At 34.6% G+C, this 12593-nt stretch overlaps 1 long non-coding RNA gene and 1 other non-coding gene across 3 annotated transcripts in view; both read left to right on the top strand.

Annotated features, from left to right (window-relative positions):
* The window catches only part of LOC128988324 (uncharacterized), a 163076-nt gene that overhangs the window by 54802 nt on the left and 95681 nt on the right, over window positions 1–12593 (top strand). The gene's annotated exons all lie outside the window — the stretch shown is intronic.
* On the top strand, window positions 142–214 carry Trnak-cuu (transfer RNA lysine (anticodon CUU)). Its single transcript has one exon. It is a non-coding gene; the product is annotated as a tRNA-Lys (tRNA).

Here is a 12593-nt window from a genome sequence, read left to right as displayed (position 1 = left end):
CAGGCAAAACATCAATTAATTACTATAACAAATTACCTCACTTAAAACAATCTTTGATTTGCCTTATACTTGATAAATAATTTAGTGTTGGTAAGATGTTGAAACTATAATTTATATTCAATAAACTCTTGAGGGAATCAAGCCCGGCTAGCTCAGTCGGTAGAGCATGAGACTCTTAATCTCAGGGTCGTGGGTTCGAGCCCCACGTTGGGCGGTTACTTTTTGCTATTTGGGGGAAAGGGATCCTTCCTACACGGCCAAAAAACTCAGATTGGAAACTCGTTTGCCTCCATTACTTCATGAAATTATTTTAATTTTAATGTTTAAGTTGTTATTTGTCACAGGAGTAGGCTAAATATTTTTAATAGTAATCTCGTTTAATTATTTTAACTAATTTTTATTTTAGTCGGTTGAATAAATATTGTCACAGAGAATAGACAATTTCGGGTGTTCTAATGTCTGTGATAATATGCAATGATTTTGGTTTTTATCAAGTAAACTATTGATTAAATCAATCTGCTGTATAATCAACGCTAAAATGTGTAGTATGAAAAAATAAGGTTCTACAACATTTATTTAATTTTGTGTTTATCCACGCCTGTCATTTTTTTAAAGGTTTATTTTTGTAAAGATACACTCCAAGCTCTGGTCTTATTAATTCTTAACCTAGACATTTGTTAGCTTCATTTACTGAAATCCCATTAACAAAAATTGCATTTGGTTCGAGAAATCCTACAGAGGAGGCTGTCAATATTAATTTTATGGAGGGTGGAGGGTTGTAATGTCTTTTTAAATAGATCATTTTAATGTTTATATTATTTATCAGCTGTCTTATTTAGTTTGTTTTGGTTTTTGTTTTGATATTCTTGAACAAATAAAACAGATTCAGTGTAATATTGGTTTTATTTTATGTTTGAAATAACTTATATTATTTCTGGATTTCGATTCCGAGAAAAGTCAGTAGTTTTTTATGGTTCCTTGCTGGACCCAGCTCAGCTGTTCCTGATTATTGGGATTAAAATAAATGATCGTGACTGATGAACCAGTAACAAAGCTACACAGATCATCTCACACTCATCCTTCACTCATACTTGGGTTATAGCACAGAAAACGCACTACTATAACCCAGAATGCCAACCGCATGGTAAAAAGCATTAAGTGTTTTGAGAGAGCTTTGCCTGTCAATCGGTAGGCAGCGCCACCAGCGTTGCTATGCTGTTGCATGGCAACGCTGGTGGCGCTACCTACGGATTGACAGGCAAAGCTCTCTCAAACCGCTTAATGCTTTTTACCATGCGGTTGGCATTCTGGGTTATAGTAGTACGTTTTCTGTGGTTATAGGTGGTGTCCCCATCTTATATAATTGAGAATCGATCTCGCTTTCGCTTGGATTCGAACCTGTAACCTTTAGACTTTAAGGCGACCATAACTATTCGGATTCGTATACTAAGACATTTGGTTGAACCAAACCTACCAGTACCCCCTCGGTCCACAGAGGAAGTCTGTCTACACTTCAGTCCGTTCCGCGGTCTGCGGCACTGCGCCAGTGAGGTATGGAGGTCGGCGGTGGTATTGGAGGGAACCGGTTTGGCGGGAGAGCAACTCGCGCGGATTCTTGTGTCCAAACAGCGAGTAGCAATCGGGATCACGGGCCTAGCCTGCGATGACGTCACCCTTTGTTGCGGCCCACATGACTTGACAGTGGGAACAGCCCGAACAGCTGGTGTGAAGTAATCTCAATGATCGGTGACAGATGAGAACTCTAATTAAACATTTAAAGATGGCTTTCACTGTTGAAATTTGCCTCTTGATAGTAAAGGTGATGTGAAAAAGTAATTGTAAATGCGTATACAATATGTAATCAACTAAATGTGTCGTTGTACTTGCATTTTTGTATGGGAGCCTAACCCTAATTTGTGTTTCTTCCCTCAAATCAGACAACATTAATCTGTAGTTCAAGGTTTCGTGACTTATATTCCACCCCTTTCCCACCTAACATAACAAAACATATTAGAACATAATCTCACATAACTTTTGCCTCTTCTAACTAATCACTAAACTGTTGGACTCGATGTTGAGTCTAGATCTAGAATCCACCCTTTCTAACCTAGCCTAACATGACCTATTCGAACCTAATCTTAGCTAAATCTCTTATCTCTGTGCCCCTCTTTCAACCAATCATGCACAATAAACTCTAGACTAGATGTCGTGTCTGGATTTAAAATCCATCCTTTCTAAACGTAACAAAATCACCTATCGTAACAGAGCCTAACATAACCTGATTACAAAACCTAACCTAACATAGTCTACATAATCTTCATTTGCACTAGGTAATCTTTAGTAGTGGCGCCCCTCTTCATGAAAACCCCCGTTTTAATATTTAATTTTTATTTATTGCGGTTGAAGCTTCATCCGATAAGTGAATAATTGGTTAATTAGATCTACCGTATATTTCAAAAATAGTTAACAGCAGCGTTGCACTTTGTTTTAAGGATAAGGAACAATCAAATAACATGTTTGGAAAGGCTCGATTTGACCTGAACGTTTATTCCATATAATTAGAATAATTTTGAAAGTGATCAATCGTGTTGATATTGCTTAATCACCTGACACACACTGCCAGCAATATTTTAAAATTTATATTCGTCTCGTTCAAAATAACTAGTAAACTACTCGTTACTACCATTACAAGTATATTCCAGTAAAATATTTCAATTAAGATTATTAAATCCTGTGACACTGATCTTCTCATCATGAACTGCACACAACAAATAATTTTTAGACCCATCGTGTCTGTATAAATTTGTCAACTCTGGAGTTTTTCCAAGAAAGTAAGTTTCTTTCGCAACCCATCCCGCAGAAACTTCTTAATCTGATCCTTAATGGAATTCGGTCAAAGTTAGATTGGAGCGAGGTTCGGTAGATCGTAACAATTTGTGTTCTAAGCCGTGTATGTATGTAATAATGTATCTATGAATTGTAAATGTGTTTTAAGTGTTGCCATAGTTCGGTTTAAAGGTTTACCTAATGATGCTGTTTAGATCGAGAATTTATTTTTTTTTTACTCCTGCTCTGTCAGAGATGTTATTTTTTTAATAAAGATTGTTGATTGTTGAAATTTTAAAAGTTGTATACTATTAAACTAAATATCTTCGATTTTAAAGTTCTCCTGGATGAATAGTTAAAAGGCATTCTAATACTACAACATTTCTAGAGTCCAAAGGGAATTAATACGTTGTGACACAATGAAATGATGTTTTGTATATCTGATAGCTAACAGCTATTAATATTTCATACGACTGTTTATTTTAGAAAATTAACATAGATCGAACTGTATAATGTAGGTGTAGGACATCGAAGTATATAACACAACGAAGTATATGTTGTGTTATATACTTCGATGGTATAGGAGTGTGCTATGTGTTGGAGGGCCAATTACAAATCAATGTGTTGCATTTCAATGTTTGATTAGTCAATATGAAGGTCATTGGCACCGTCGTATTCGATGCATTCAAGCCAGGTCACGTGTACAATGTACATAACAGTGCAGCGTTTAGATGAAGTAATATTACTGTGAAGTAATGTAAAACGTTGATTAACATAAGTACAGGCCAAGGATCGTCACCCTCGCAATAGTAATAGGCTTTTGCAATAAGTCAAATAAATGGTGTTAGCAAACTGACACATACTTTCTCCTATTTGATTGTTAACATACAACAATTTACACGGTAAGTGGTGGGAGTAACTACGATATTTTATGGGGACAATCACAAAAGTTGCAATGCTTTTAGAGCCATAATTTTGCTTGCACCATTTTATTTGAAGTCATAATGAGTATAACTTACTAAATTTGTACGAGCCGTTTTCGTACAAATCCGATTTTTCATTTAATTTTTTATCATTTTTATTGAAATGTGATCATTAAAAATTAAAATATACTTGGACCGCACTTCGGACACCTACATTCACTACATGGACTCTGTGATATATTGTACATTTCAAGTTATATTTTTGCCATCAGAATGTTTATATATATTTGGTAAAGGATAGATAGACAGTCACGTAGTTTTAGCTATATGCGGCATCAATAAAAATGTTTAAAAAAATTGAAATGGTTGCACTGCACAGAAGTTTTCCCGAAATTATTTATCAAATTTGTAAAAAAGTATGCGATTGAATTAATTTACCCGAATAGTTCAGATTACAGATATAGTTATCAGATTACCCAAACAGTTAAATACATACATGTATGCATTTAACAGCTATCCCCCAGTGATTTTTTTGCTATCAAAAATAAATTTTGCCTATTTTGGTAAGTATTGATTTGTTTCAAATGCACTGTAAGTTAGTTACAATCTAAGCTAGATAATAAAACTAACACATGAAAAATACCCTTCAATTCCTGATTGGTTAATTGTTAACTAAATTTCTTTAGTAGTATATTTGCCATTTTTAACCACCATTTGATAACACAGAAAGGTTTATTCTCACAATCCGGCGAAATCGCAGAGTAAGAAGATTACCTTTGTACTTGTTGCTGCTCGGACGTTAAACCTCGTCTCAATAGAAGTATGTTTCTCACCTTTGATATATTTTTAGCCCAAATGTTTCCTGTTAAGATCATTGATAATTAACGTTAAGAAAAATTAGTAATAGTGTGTCTATTCATTAGAATGGACATTGTAATTTTTGTATTGTTTGTAACACTGCTATGTCATAGCATTTTCAGCTACTGAACATTCCTTTGGTACATGATCTCTCTTATGGGTTTATTTTGTACAAGTTTTTGTCAAACGGTCTAAATAAATTGTGGTTCACAATGAGTGTTAAAAAATGTGTACATTTAAATAAAATAAAACCACATTTTAACCTACGCTAAGAGATCTACAAATAGATGAAGGAGGTTTTGAACGATGCAACGGTCTAGAAATACTCGACCTTCAACTTGACATTAGAGTTGACCGTAATAGTTGATGTCATTGACTGACGTGTCTTACGCCTCTTTCACACGAAGCGGCGCGCGCCGTGCGGCGTCCGCCGTGCGGCGCTGCGCCGGACAAGCGTGTGTCTTCACACTAGTATGGTTTCGTGCGGCGCGCTCCGTACGGCCCTCCTAAATATTTATTATTTTCTGTTCAGTTGTGGCTTTTAAATTAATACTCCACTTAAAAGTTCAAATAAAATGAATACTGTAGGCTAATTTAATTTCCGTTCAGTTGTGGCTTTTAAATGAATACTCCACTTAAAAGTTCAAATAAAATTAATACTGTAGGCTAATTTAAAATATAAAAACTAGTGCACCTGTTGCTCGAATTCGAGCAATTGCAAAATATTAAAGTAGTTTTTTTACGAATAATTGTCACAATTTCCGTCGACTTAAAAGAGTCAACTCATAGATAATGTAACCAATCACTCCACTCCAGTTATCGAAACTGGAAACGAACTCACTCTGAAAACGAACGCTCACTCCACTCCATCTATCGAAACTGAAAACGAAAACTCTCTGTGTATCATGTGTGTACTATGAACAGTTGTAATTAATACTAATTATTCGTCTGTTTAACCATAGATAAAAAATACTCCCCCTAAAATAATAGAAACAAAATTTCGTCGACACTAGCGCCCAGTATGGCGTACATGAACTAGACATGAAAAACGAGCTTCAAAATTAACAATGGGATGAGAAGTCTACTTGTGTTGGTTAGTCTATGGTTTAACTAAACAAAATATTGTCTTCATAAGATATACATTGGGATTTTCATGGCCGGAGGGCAAAGCCCGAGGACTTTTACTACAGGAATTGGTGAAAGGGTACACAACAAATACTTAATTTTGACACATCGTTTGTAAAAATCCGTCCATTATTAACAGAGGAGTAGTATTTTATAGAAATCGCCTTCACGTATTATATATAAGTATTCGTCATATCTGAAAATATTGTATTCTAGAAGTTAAAAAAATGTTACATTACGTATAAATTACTAAATTATTAACTTAATACTAAATATTCTCCTCTAGTTATTAAAGAAAAAAATTTGTTTTAATACTTTAAGTTGACCGATTTGCATGGGATTAACATAAAAATATATGTTTTGTAATAGCTTTAAATATATTATTTTCCGATACAACGATATATAATTTCTTAATTAACTGTTGCACCTTCTTGGTCAGGTTGTTTGCCTAAATTGAGACAGCGTAGGGGTTGGGCCGTGCGGCGCGCGCCGCACCGTGTGAAAGCTCCCATAAGAACCAATGCATCTTCACCAAGTGGTCCGGCGTGGACGCCGCGCGGCGCTGTCGTCCGGCTCAAGGTGCATCCGGCGGTAACTCGCGCGCCGTGCGGCGAATTCGCCGCGCGGCGCGCGCCGGACATAGTGTGAAGGGACTCATATACTCCCATAGCCCTACGCCGGATCCGGCGGGCGCCGCACGGCGCGCGCCGCGTCGTGTGAAAGAGGCGTTACCGAACTGTTATCAATGTTTCATTCGTGCAATTCTATTGTGTCTTGCCTTATGTAAGACTGTTTCAATTTTAGACTAGTTTGTTGTTTCTCTTACTAGAAATGTTAACTACCTTATTAATATCAATTGGAATCTGTTTCAACAGTCAATTCATATTTATTTAGTTTTCGAGATGCTGTATGTCATTATTTCTTTATCATGTTGCTTTGCTACCCTATGTATTCTGGGTTTGAAATTTATTGAATAAAAGCTTTACAAGAAACCAAATATTAAGATACAGCCCCCCTTAATTTTCTATTGTCGATTGAATTGTTTACTCCATAAAAAAAAGTCGGGACCACGTAAGTTTGCAGTTGGTGGCAGCCAATCACAAGACGAGGCTAGTGCGACGTTGCCACATCACCCGTTGACAACACTAATTAAAATATAAAAGCAATATTTTCAAATCAGCTCGTATTATTAGATTTGGCAACACCGCACCTTTCATTCAAAACCATATGGTTAAATAGGCTCCTCCCTCAACTGCAAACTTATGTGGTCCCGACTGTAGTTGTCGAGGAGATTTGCAAATGAAAATAGGCTATATATTTTTTTTAGAAAATTGATCTAATAACAATTTAAATGGCTTAAATATTTAAATATAAAAAAGCTAGTTATCTCCATTAAACACTCCTTCAATTATTGGGATACTAATAAAATCAGCTTTACATGTTTTTTTTTAGAATTTTGTTCCATTGTTAATTTAAAAGGTTTAAATATGTAAGAAAATTAACAATAAAGTTAGTTATCTGTGTTAAACCTTTAAAATCCTTCAACTTTTGGGATTTACAAATTAAATAAGCTTTAACAAAGGGGGTTTTAAAGAATATTGTTTCATTAAAACATATAACAGGGTTGAATACAGTATGTTTAACAATGAACATGTCAGTTTAAAGTTAGCTATATCCGTGAAATCCTAAGACAGATGTAGTTACAACTTTGTAAGGTTGCCGAAACGTGTGGGATCGACAAAGAGAACATTATTCATCATAATGAGTGAGACAGAGGAGATTGTTTTAGCAATTTATGAAGGCGTAGACTGCCCGCCCTGGTATAAGTACCATCTTGATAGCTTTAGTACTGCTTAGTTGTATTTATGCAGTAAATCCACGACAGTAAAATACAGGGAAGAGGTAGCTAATGATTCTTTTGTTCATACAGTTTTGTTTAAACTATTCATCGATGAGCGTTTATTCTATTGTAATGTTATGAATAATATACTATATCCAAAGTGGTTTTTGATTTTTACCTTGTAGCGAATTTCTCTATAGGGAAGTAGCTGCCGTAGGTCTCATGGTAAGACCTGGGCCAAAAACACTATTCGTTCAAATTTGTATATTAGTATGTATATATATATATATAGATATATGTGAGTATTTTTTGTCCGTTTAGGATAAACTTGAATGAGTTCGCAAACCAGCATGATCAGACTATGAGAACGGGGTTTATGGGGTAAATATTGGTCTTTCTCATTTTTGACCTCCAAAACAAAAAAAAAATCCAATTTCTCTTAGTACAATTTTTTAGTGCTTAAAAGATAAATAATTTAGTATATTGAAGGGATTTTTTACGGTTATTGGTCACCGACGAAATTCAAAAAATCGTAAATTTAAAATTACTTCGCTATTCTTATGGAGAATAAGTAAACTGTTGTAGTTTGCTTGTTTACGGATATACTTTGATCAAACTTGGCAAATTAACTTATGTTATACTAAGCTATTGATATTCTAGTAAAAAAAAAATAATTGAAAATCCAATCGGGCAAATGGAAATTTGCTTAGTTGCAGGTTTGCTGCGGCGGGGGTATTTCCTATCAGGGTTAATTATGTATGGGAAAAAATCTAGGTTCATACAGATTACTGTATATGCCTACTGCTTTCGTTCCTTATCGTTAACATGTACGCAAAATTAAATACACTAAGTTAAATGTGGGTGTAACGTGTTTAGGCTTAAATGTAAACCGCACATTTTTTTCCCCGATAGTTATTTAGCTAAGTAATAGGTCTTTTCTTCAACTTACTGAATGTGTTTCTAATGCTAATACTGTTCAAATCGTTGTTTGGAACAAACATTTTATCAAGGAAAGACAATGACAGTTTGACCCTTTAATTAGAACAAAAATTTGACTCAGTCGTAAACCATGACTTGAAATAAAACTTGCTCAATACATCAACGAAATAAATTCAAGCAATTAACTCCCAACTCATTTATCAGCATACTTCTCTTCGGGCATTGATTTCTGTGTAATCTTTTGAGTAGCGCAAATTTTAGGTAGGATTTTTGGACCCAGCTCGCTAATGATCAATTTTCCAGTTTAAAATATTTTTTTTATTTTTCAAATCGTAAAGCAATGTTGCAATCTCTCTTATGTAATGGCATGGGAATTTGAGCGTTTGGTAAAACTATCAAACCGTTTCATATGAAGTATCAAATTATTATTTGGTATTCGACTTTACCCACTTAACTGTTCCACGATCCCGGTTGCAAACTAATAAATCTCCACGGACGTACCTTTCAACGTTCCTTGTTCACGGAAAGTTATGGCTTCGTCGTGACTACGCTTCAGTTTGTTTTAACAACTGGTCTAGTTGATGCTGATGAGAGGCTATTGACGGGAGGAATTGAAGGAAAACACAGGTTGCTGGTCGATGGTTGGGTGGTCGTAAGGACGGCGTGATCATAGGATCAGATGAGCAGGGGCTACTGACCGCCTTGGAGTTGCAAGGATAATACCATCAGATGTTACAGTTGAAAGTTCATCTTCGTCGTGGCAAGGTACACAGTAGATATCCCAGCTGCAGCATATACATTCCTCTAAAAAGAACACGGGCGAATAAGCCACTCGCAGAAAGTGTAAATGTATAAAGCTATATTTCCTCCCTTAGTTTTGGTACTGAGATAGTTTGTGACATAAAGGTTTTACTTCAGTTAAACTTGGTTGCACATTTGGCGTATTTTTTATAGAAATCTCAACTGACATCGGCACTTTCAATTCGGTAGTTTTTGTCGATAGTTGTTTAATTGTCCCGTAGTTCAGTTCAACTACTATATTTTTCATTCTAAATTTGGATACAAACTTCAACGTGTTAATGGGATACTTCTTTCACAGATTAGAGGTTTGTTTAATAAATGCTTCTACCAACTGTCAAAGTCCAGTTCTATATTACCAACTGAGATGGGGACGACACCTTGTTGGTGCGTAAAAAAGAGTGAAATTTAAGTGTAGAATAAAGCGAGATGTCTTGTGTAGCTTTTTGCTACTGACTATATAGTCCAGGCAAACTAAACAAACTTACATAGGGACCGTTAAAAAAATTGCAAGAAAACGTTTTATGGTTTTATTTTGTAGAGTTGGGTTTGCAGAATGACATACTAAAAGTTGCCAAAAATCGGTGCACGAGAAAACCACTAAAATCACAATTTAAAATGGCGGTTTTTTTCAACATTGGACAAATCAAAAAAACATATTTCACATGCATTTGCTATGCACATTTTTCGAGATATTGACTTGGGACCACCGCCTGTATTTATTGAGTGGTTAGTACTTCATTTTGATAGGGAACATGTTTTTGGCCGCCATCTTGGATCCGCCATATTGGACATAGATAATTTTTTTTCAATGTAATGATAGTGTTGTGACACATCATTACCAACTACATTTTTACACTGATTTCAATGCCGAAATCCGTTTTTAAATATCTTTATTCATTTAGAAGATATATACAAAAGAAAACTCTGCACCATACATTTCTTATGGACGTTTCGTAGTTTGATATTTTTTTAAAATTATTTTTCTTATATCTCCAGTTCTTATTAACGCTTGTAGTTCGTTCTAGGCTTAAAATATTCAGTAATGTAAGGGCTTTCATTTGAGCTCTTGATCATTAAAATCAGACGAGTTAAAGACCTGCTACAAACCTCAGAACAATATTAAATTTAACTTTTTAGAAATATATTTTTATTAAAATATTTATAACTCGGGTTGTTAATACGTCACCAAGTTCTTTCTTGTCTCAAATTACTCAGTGAATGTTTAGCTTTGATTTTATTAATCACTAAACAAAATCTGACAATTTTAAAATGAGCCATGGACCATAATTTAACATTAAAATGTATTTATTTTGAAATTTGTCTTTAGTTAAGGACATATATCCCAAACCCTAATAACTCCTGGAAAGTAATCCATAGCTAAAATAAAAGTCAATATTTTGGCGAATTATTTAAGACTATAAAGAGTTTTGGGAGTTATTTAGAATTAGGAATATACGTCTTTAACTAAAGACAAATTTCAATATAAATACATTCAAATGTTAAATTATGGTCCATGGCTCATTTTAAAATTGTCAGATTTTGTTTAATGATCAATAAAATTAAAGCCAAACATTTACTGAGCAATTTGAGACCAGAAAGAACTCGGTGACGTATTAACAACCCGAGTTATAAATCTTTTAATAAAAATATATTTCTAAAAAGTTAAATTTAATATTGTTCTGAGGTTCGTAGCAGGTCTTTAACTCGTCTGATTTTAATGATCAAGAGCTCAAATGAAAGCCCTTACATTACTGAATATTTTAAGCCTAGAACGAACTACAAGCGTTAATAAGAACTGGAGATATAAGAAAAATAATTTTTAAAAAATATCAAACTACGAAACGTCCATAAGAAATGTATGGTGCAGAGTTTTCTTTTGTATATATCTTCTAAATGAATAAAGATATTTAAAAACGGATTTCGGCATTGAAATCAGTGTAAAAATGTAGTTGGTAATGATGTGTCACAACACTATCATTACATTGAAAAAAAATTATCTATGTCCAATATGGCGGATCCAAGATGGCGGCCAAAAACATGTTCCCTATCAAAATGAAGTACTAACCACTCAATAAATACAGGCGGTGGTCCCAAGTCAATATCTCGAAAAATGTGCATAGCAAATGCATGTGAAATATGTTTTTTTAATTTGTCCAATGTTGAAAAAAGCCGCCATTTTAAATTGTGATTTTAGTGGTTTTCTCGTGCACCGATTTTTGGCAACTTTTAGTATGTCATTCTGCAAACCCAACTCTACAAAATAAAACCATAAAACGTTTTCTTGCAATTTTTTTAAGGTCATATCCTATATTTACCCGACTAATAAGATCAGCTGATTCATTAGCCAGGTCCATTTATTTAAAGCCCAATGATAAGGACAGCTGGGTCCAGTTTCAAATCATCAAAAACTCAGCATCAGGCTTTACTCAGGATGGAACCAGCGACTTTTTGATTACCAGGCGAGTAAATTATAACCATTTAGCTACCCAGTTACTATGCGGATAAACCGTTACTTGGAGCAACGTACCAAGTTTAAAACACCACCGCCCTTTTCGAAATCTTATCTAATAGCCAAAACAGTCGGGTCATTCGTTGACCTTTTGGCCACCTCAGTCAAAGCGATGGTATTTATTTACATAATCCGTATTATCTTGCCATCAGTAGGTAACTTGTTAAACCTGTTCGGGTAGTTTTCATCATGCGTTTGCTCATCATCATTGATCACGAATAAATGTTCCATAGAAGACTGATTTCCTTGTCGACCTTTAAGTTTGTAGGGTTCTTTGAACAATACACACTGGTTATGTTGAGAGGTTTGGTTACTGGTCTTATTGTAACCCTGCGTGTATCGAGTCGACAAATTACTTCAACAGGTAAATTGTCCATGGTTAAACATAACAAGTGAAGTAATTTAAACTGTAGAACATTCTAAAAGTTTTTATTAGTGTTAACAATCTTGAATGTCAGTTCCATACGACTTGATAACTTTCAATAGTGGTTCACCTCTTTCAGTTCTCATAAATCATAATTTTGATTATGTCCTAGATATTTAGGTGGATCAAACTTTCCAAATAAAAATGATTACTGTACAATATGCGAACACTCTTTAAATGGAAGCTACTTAATCTGAGCTGAAATTAGTTATTGCACTCCTACAATGGCATAAGCATACCGTAAATCCAATCGATTGGCAAAAGAACGAATAGCTACTGAATAATTTGGAATATAATTCAAAAAGTTTTTTTTATGAGAATAATATTCTATATTATACTGTCTTTTAA

This window comes from Macrosteles quadrilineatus, unplaced genomic scaffold, assembly GCF_028750875.1.
Source record: "Macrosteles quadrilineatus isolate MER2022 unplaced genomic scaffold, UCM_ALF_1.0 Scaffold_3__2_contigs__length_128488019, whole genome shotgun sequence".
Lineage (NCBI taxonomy): Eukaryota > Metazoa > Arthropoda > Insecta > Hemiptera > Cicadellidae > Macrosteles > Macrosteles quadrilineatus.
This window is presented reverse-complemented; position numbering and strand designations above follow the sequence as displayed.